The sequence below is a fragment of the Vigna unguiculata genome, chromosome 6 (genome assembly GCF_037176805.1).
Source record: "Vigna unguiculata cultivar grain cowpea cultivar isolate G323 ecotype 2 chromosome 6, ASM3717680v1, whole genome shotgun sequence".
NCBI classification, from domain to species: domain Eukaryota; kingdom Viridiplantae; phylum Streptophyta; class Magnoliopsida; order Fabales; family Fabaceae; genus Vigna; species Vigna unguiculata.
Window position 1 is genome coordinate 49,217,095 of NC_140797.1, and position 8,691 is coordinate 49,225,785.

Sequence of the window (8,691 nt, forward strand, 5' to 3'; positions counted from 1 at the left end):
CAACATATATGCGTAATCAATTATTTTTATACGTTTATCTTTAACCATCATTATATACAAATTAAATGCCATAGTGATTATAACATTTATTCTTACAATCAATGATAATAATATGATTTGTTTCTAAAAATATTTCATTAATTGATTAATTAATTACATTAGTTGTTTTTAGTTTTCTAACTATCAATGCATAGTTTTTCTTTTCCTTGAAATCTTCTAAATTTGGCATTTGCAATTAATAATTATATGATTAATTTTTAAATATTTTTTATCAATTAGTGATTTCATTAATTATTTTAATAAAATTCTTTAAGTATGAATGGAGTTTTTATTGGTAATTGGTAATACTATAATAATTATATTATTTTTGTTATTAATATTTGAATCAATAAATTTGTTTTGTTTATATGTTTTAAGTTGTTTATATCTATATATGTTTCTATCACCAATTTGAACATAAGTTTCATGTTTATCTTTTTTTTCTTACAAGATCCATAATGTATAATATGGCTACATTTTAACTTAACAACATTTCATATACACTTTATTTTAATATAATATATAATTCAAAAGTTTAATTATAAATTTTAATCATACAACAATATTATTTTACTATACATCACCGATCAATTATTATGTCAATTTCACAATTTAAGATAAAAAAACAAAACATACTCAACACTAATTAGTTATTATAGTGTCAATGTCTAATTATTTATCATAGTGTCAATGTTTATACCGATAACAACGTCTGAATTATGATTTTTATTTAAAAATTGTAACCTCAAACTCATGTTACTATATATCTTTTTTAATATGTAATACATTTCACAATATATTACATTTTTCATGCTTTTATAATTATTATTTTTTACGGGATCCATATAATGCACAATATATTTATCCTATTATATTATTATTATTATATTAGTATTTATATTACCATTATTCAATTATAATTATTATTATTTTACATTATTATTAGTAGTAGTAGTACTAATGAATATTTAGCATTATTATTATTTTTATTACCAATATTACTATTATTTTATTACTACTTTTATTATTATTGCTATTATTCTGCATTATTATTATTATAATTATTATTGTCCTTATTGTTTGTACAAGATTCCTGCTGCATACGTCTTTCTTTAGCAATAATATGTACAAACACATTTCATGTTTCTTTAACTTTTTTAATATATATATTACTTTTGTTTATAATATTTCAAGTATAATCATTTTTTTATTTTATATGGAAAATTTTTGTTTATATCTATATGTGTGTTTAATAACAAATTTTAAGCTCACCTTCAAAATTGTATTGTATTTATTTTGTATGGATCCATCCATAACGAATAATATACCAACATTTTACATGAACAATGATCATATATAAGTGTCTCATCTAGATGATATAAATTATTATTATTCGATTTGTATTATTATTATTATTATTAGTATTATTGTGTTCAGGATTTATAATGTATAATATGTCTACATTTTATTTTAATAATAACTCATGTAATCGTTTTAATAGGAATTATATGTAACGATATATATATATATATATATATATATATATATATATATATATATATATATATATATATATATATATATATATATATATATATATATATATATATATATATATATATATATATATATAACAATGTACGTGTGCGTACGTGTGTGTGCATATATACGTGTGTTGTTAAAATTAAAGTATGAAACGAAAGTATCATAAAGATTTACATCATCAATGTTTTTTTAAATTACGAATGTGTCAGTAAAGGAAAAATTCCTATTGATGTTTCATGAAATGTAATATATCATTCGAACAAAATCGCTCAAAAAAATGTAATTGAATTGGAATTGTAAAGAAAAAAAAAACATTGTATGTTTCGTGAGATATGATACATCCTTTGAATGAAACCCCACCAAAATAAATATATATATATATATAATAAAATAATAAAAAAATACCTAAATACTTTGGATTTTTAAAAGTTGTTTTATCCTAAATTATGTATTATTTATTGATACCTCTATTTTGAGTCATAGAGAATCAAAATTTTATAATGGACATGTACAATGATAATATTATTCATCACCGGTAAGAAGAGGTACATAATATAATAATATTTAAAATAAATTTATTTGATATTAATTTTAATTGCAAATATCTAAATTTTCTTATACTTGAAATGATTATTTATATATTTTTTATTGTAAATCATATATTCTTTATTAATATTTTTAATTTGCAGGTCATGTTAGAAAATCAGAAACTTCAAAATGAAATCACTTGCATAATGAGTAAATGAGGATATTAATAATCCATTAGAATAGGTTATATCACAATTTTCATATTAATTTTAATTAGAAATATCTAAATATTTTTTATAGTTAAAATGAGTATTTTATATATATTTTTATTGTAAGTTATATATTCAATATTTTTAATTTACAGGTCATGTTAGAAAATCAGAAACTTCAAAGTGGAATCACTTATATGATGACATTTAATAAGGACATTAATGATCCGTTAGAACAGGTCATATCACAAATTATTCTTTGTCTTTTAACATTCTGGATATGAAAGCTTTGAAAAATTAAAATATGGTAAAGACTTTGATTTTACTAAAATTCATACATTTTAACCCATCATCTAGAGATGATAAAAAGATTTTAAGGATAATAAAATAAAGTTTTGAATAATTGGTTTCACTTAAATTGTTAACCTAATTCTAACATTAATTTCAAGTGTTTGGTAGAATTGATATCCATATTTAAAATTTTAAAGGATAGCTGCTATATTTAGTTGAAAAACTTCTAATATCCTCAAAATGGATTTAATATACTTAAAAATATAATAATAAAAAGTGACTTTGAGTGGGAATTCAATCCTAATAAAAATTTCAGGTTTAAAACATTTAAATTAACTAGCTTTGAATTAAAATCAACATAGTTATGTAAAATATTTATGTAATTATAATTTGGTGTACAAGTAGAATTTAGTGATAAAACTTTTAGAAATAGGTTTCACTACAAAGTTGTTCACATAAAAAACTATGAAGTGCATAAATTAACATTTTTTATTAATGTCATTTTCTTACAGGACCTATAATCCATGTATATGGATTTACCATCTTTTATAGATTCAAAATACATCAAGATGTGTTAGTCCACTTGAATTTGATATCTATTTTTAGGTTGGAAAGACCTTTACATTGAGTTGTTTTGAAAGATAATCCATAGAAGAATTTTAAATTGATATCTGTTTTTGATAGACTTAAAACTATGGTACTACAAATATATAAATATTTTAGTGACTTAAAATGAATATTTATATATTTAATTAATATATTTTGAATTATTTATTTTAATTTGCAGGTTTGGACAAAAAAGCAAACTTCAAGATAAAAAACTTTGCATGAAAAAACTTATAAAGATGTTAAATAGTTAGATCGAGTAACTACATATATATTATCTTTCTTTCATAGAATACATAATCATGATTTGTTTGTTATTTATTTTGTATTATTAACTTTTTAGTAAGTTTGTTCATGCATAGGCACCGCAAACATGTGAAGTGCGTTTGTGTGCATGTGTGTTAAAAAAATATTAATTATTATATATTTATATTATTAAAGTTTTTTTTAATTAGAAGATCAAATAAAAATTAATGTTTAACATCAATGGAAAGATTCTTGTTAATGTTAATATTAATTATTATATATTTATATTATTACTTTTATTACCAATATTACTATTATTTTACTACTACTTTTATTATTATTGTTATTATTCTATTATATTATTATTATTATTGTTTATACAAGATTCTGCTGCATACATTTTTCTTTAGCAATTATATGTACAAACATATTTCATGTTTTTCTATCTATTTTTCCTAACTTTTTTAATATATATTACTTTTGTTTATAATATTTCAAGTTTAACTCTCTTTTTTCATTTTGTGTGGCAAAATTTTGTTTATATCTATGTGTGTTTTTAATAACAAATTTTAAGCTTAACTTCAATTTTGTGTTGTATTTATTTTATATGGATCCATAAATCCATAACGGCTAATATACCTATAATTTACATTAATAATGATTGTATATAAACATCTCATATAGATATAGATGATATAAATTTTAATAATTGTATACACACATTTCATGTTATTCAAACCTTTTTAACAGAAATTATATGTCACACAATAAATAAATAAATAAATAAATATATATATATATATATATATATATATATATATAAAGTATAAGATTTACATCATCAAAATTTTCTTAAATTGCGATTGATATTCAATGTGTTAGTAAAAGAAAAGTTTCTATTGATGTTTCATGAAATGAAATATATTTTTCGAACAAAATCACACAAAAAAAAAGTATGTAATTAAATTTAAATTGTAAGGAAAAAAATATATTGTATGTTTTTAGATGTAATACATCCTTTGAATAAAATCCCACAAAAATAAAATATATAATTAAATAAAAGAAATACCTAAATACATAATTAAAATTTGGATTTTTAATAGTTGTTTTATTGTAAATTATGTATTAGTTAGTGATACCTCTATTTTGAGTCATAGAGAATCAAAACTTTATAATGGACATCTACAACGATAATATTATTCATCACCGGTACATAATCTAATAATATTTAAAATTAATTTGTTTGATATTAATTTTAATTGCAAATATCTAAATTTTCTTATACTTTGAAATGAGTATTTATATTTTTTTATTGTAAATTATATATTCTTTATTAATATTTTTAATTTACAGGTCATGTTAGAAAATCAGAAATTTCAAAGTGAAATTACTTGCATAATGAGGAAATGAGATATTAATAATCCATTAGAATAGGTTATATCACAAATTATCTTTTGACATTAATTTTAATTACAAATATCTAAATATTTTTTATAGTTAAAATGAGTATTTTATATATATTTATTATAAATTATATATTCAATATTTTTAATTTACAGGTCATGTTAGAAAATCAGAAAATTCAAAGTGGAATCACTTATATGATGAGATGTAATGAGGACATTACTATCCGTTAGAACATGTTATATCACAAATTATCTTTTAACATTAATTACAAATGTCTATAGATTTTTTATAGTTGAAATTTGTATATTTTTTTAATATTTTTAATTTGTGGATCATATTAGAAAATCAGGAATTCCAAAATGAATCACTTATATGATGAGATTTAATGGAGACATTAATGATCCGTTTGAACAGGTTATATGACAGATTATTTTTTTGTCTTTTAATATTCTGGTTATGAGAGCTTTAAATAATTAAAATAAGGTAAAGACTTTGATTTTACTAAAATTCATACATTTTAACCCATCATCTAGGGATGATGAAAAGATTTAAAGATAATAAAATAAGCTTTTGGATAATTGGTTTCACTTAAATTGTTAACCTACTTCTAACTAACATTAATTTGAAGTGTTTGGTAGTATTGATATCCATATTTAAAATTTTAAAGGATAACTACTATATTTAGTTGAAAAACTTCTAATATCCTCAAAGCGGATTTAATATACTTAAAAATATAATAATAAAAAGTGACTTCGAGTGGGAATTCAATCCTAGTAAAAATTTCAGGTTTAGTGATAAAACTTTTAGAAATAGGTTTCACTACAAAGTTATTCACATAAAAAATTATAAAGTGCATAAATTAACATTTTTTATTAATGTCATCTTCTTACGGGACCTAAAATCCATGTATATGGATTTACCATCTTTTGTAGATTCAAAATAAATCAAGATGTGTTAGTCCATTTGAAATTGATATCTATTTTTAGGTTGGAAAGACCTTTACATTGAGTTGTTTTGAAAGATAATCCTAAGAAGAATTTTAAATTGATATCTGTTTTGATATACTTAAACCTATGGTACTACAAATATATAAATATTTTAGCGACTCAAAATGAATATTTAAATATTTAATTAATATATTTTGTATTATTTATTTTAATTTGCAGGTTTGGACAGAAAAGCAAACTTCAAGATAAAAAACTTGGCATGAAAAAACTTATGAAGATGTTAAATAGTTAGATGTAGTAACTACATATTATCTTTCTTTGATCAAATACATAATCATGATTTGTTTGTTATTTATTTTGTATTACTAAAAAGTTTGTTTATACATAGGCACCGCAAACATGTGCAGTGCGTTTTTGTGCGTGTTAAAAAATATTAATTATTATATATTTATATTATTAGTTTTTTTTTTTTTAATTTAGAAGATCAAATAAAAACTTATGTTTAAAATGTTACATCAATTGGAAAGATTCTCGTGTTTCGTTAAATTATATCATTTGAATAAAATTGTACAAAAAATAAATATACAAATCAGATGAAGTATAAGTATTGAGCTGAATTTTATAACTCAGTGATAGCATTAATTATGTGCAAAAAGTAAAAATTGAAGCCACCACAACCTATCATTGAAGAATCCACGTCAAATAGGGACTCTATAGGATGGATCCACCATTCTCAAGATGAACAAATTACCTCTATTACCTCTTGATATTCTGCGAGGATCACGCATCACAAGTAAATTCAGACTTAAAACTACAATTGATATTGAATTCAAGAAAGGAAAGAAACAGAAGAATGTGAGTCAGAAACAACAAATTATACTATTATAGTCACTGACTTACCTTAAATCTTCATCCAAATAAGTAATTTCCAATTGACCACGACCACTCCCAGGTGATTTAATAGGTATCTATACAAATTATCAAATTATGTTAAATTTTATTCTGTGATGTTTGATTAAACAGTAATAATGACAGTAATTTCAATCACTACATGACCTACCAGATTAGCTATCTTGAAGAAGTCAAACTTGACAGCAACCCTTCTTGAGTTAAGAGGCACTAAATTTGCAGTGGCCTGCACCAACAATGGCAACATGTACATTCCAAAGCATTGCAAATTCAATAGCCTTAACATTCCAACAAGTCATGCTAATGAAACTACACTCAAGAAAATTCAAAATAAAAAGCATAATCTCTGAACTGAATGGAGCCAAATTTTGGTTCTCATTTCAACAGACTAACACAAAATTCACAAGAAACCAAAGTCAACATTGTCTGTGTTTTAATCCACATAAACAGATACTTAAAATAGTTCTTAGAACTTTGAACTGAAGTACCTGGTTGTAGAAGGGCCAAGTTTCAATATTTTGAGCTCTCAAAGTATCCACGTTAATTGCCTGATAGATCTTTCCATTTGGTCGCAAGTATTTCGGTCTCTGGGATAATTACACTACAATTAATCCTCAAAAATTCAAAACAGACCACACAGAGTGTTTTCCAAATTCACATGTTCAGTCCAACAAAAACAAGAAACAAGAGTAATAAGAAAGTGATCTTAATTCAATTTGGGGCAATCTGAATTCATAAATCCTAACAGACTAAACCCTAACAGACAAACCTGTGTTTGCAGAATCGATTGAGATGTGGTATACAAAAGCTCCCATTTCCCATTGAGCAAATCGGATTTGAGAGGCTCCTTCACAAGATTCACAGACTCAAGTTTACGAGCAATCTAGATCGATAAGACCCGTTATAATCACAACTCACGAACAATAAAACCCAAAGACACAGTTAAAACATAACCACTAAAATAATGTAACATGTGAATTCTTAGTTTTCACTTGGACCTGGTCCACACGTTGTTGGTCCTCGAGAGTAGTCTCGGCACCTCTGTCAAGGGGTGCAATTGTTTCATAGAGCTCCTGCTTGAGGCTGCCAACATCCCTGTCTTTAGTTCGAAAACCTGGGAAAAATGAAATCATGTTCCTTCATTTTCCATAATCAGTTTCTTGTAATACGAGGTGGGAGGTTTTCAATTTTTGTCGTGAGGATGATGAAAATAGAAGATTTGGCTTTGATGGATAGGAATCAATTATGCATTTGAACGACAGAGTAACAGTGGGATTGGAAAGAGCCATTGAAAATGTGTTATGATAATGCACATTGAAATTAACTGTAACCAACATTCATAATTCAGTTAATAGCACTTTGAATTAACCAAACTTGATGAGAATTAATGATGTACACATGTGGAACTGAAATGGCCCAAATAAGTGGCTGACATCTTTAGGAATCTATTCCACAGAAACTGATGGGCCGAATCTAGTCAAATCAACGGCCCAAACCAAATCATTCAACCCAAATTTCTTGTCTTTTCTGTCTGCACCTTCTTTTTTTCTTCCTCTACCCCAATAAAATGTAATATTATCCTTAAATAAAATATATTAGAAACCTTAAATTTACTTTTTTTATTCTCACTTTTTCTTATTCTTTTTAATTTTTCAGAAATACTTCATCTACTTCCACTATTTCCTCTGGGTCATTTCCTCCTTCACCATCATTAATATTGGAATAGTCAATCTGAAAGGAGAAAAAACGGTGGAGAGATAGAGCATTTCTGAAGAAAAAAGAGAAAAACAAGAAAAGAAAAGGTGGAAATAAAAAGTCAATTTAAAATTTTTAATGTATTTTATTCAATAATGAAATGAATATACTACATTTTATGGGGATGCGATTAAAGATTAAAGGGGTGTAGGAAGAAAAACCCAAATTTCTTGGTTCCAACATTTTCACCTTCCCTTTCTAAACAACAA

At 23.8% G+C, this 8,691-nt stretch overlaps 1 pseudogene across 1 annotated transcript; it reads right to left on the minus strand.

The window, feature by feature from the left end:
• Positions 1 to 6,352: 6,352 nt before the first annotated feature.
• LOC114187456 (putative plastid-lipid-associated protein 4, chloroplastic) lies at positions 6,353 to 8,106 on the minus strand (annotated as a pseudogene). The gene is made up of 6 exons (XR_014995727.1): positions 7,726 to 8,106; positions 7,497 to 7,610; positions 7,216 to 7,314; positions 6,879 to 6,953; positions 6,719 to 6,786; positions 6,353 to 6,589 (listed from the first exon to the last, which is right to left on the minus strand). The product of XR_014995727.1 is annotated as a putative plastid-lipid-associated protein 4, chloroplastic (transcript).
• Positions 8,107 to 8,691: the final 585 nt, after the last annotated feature.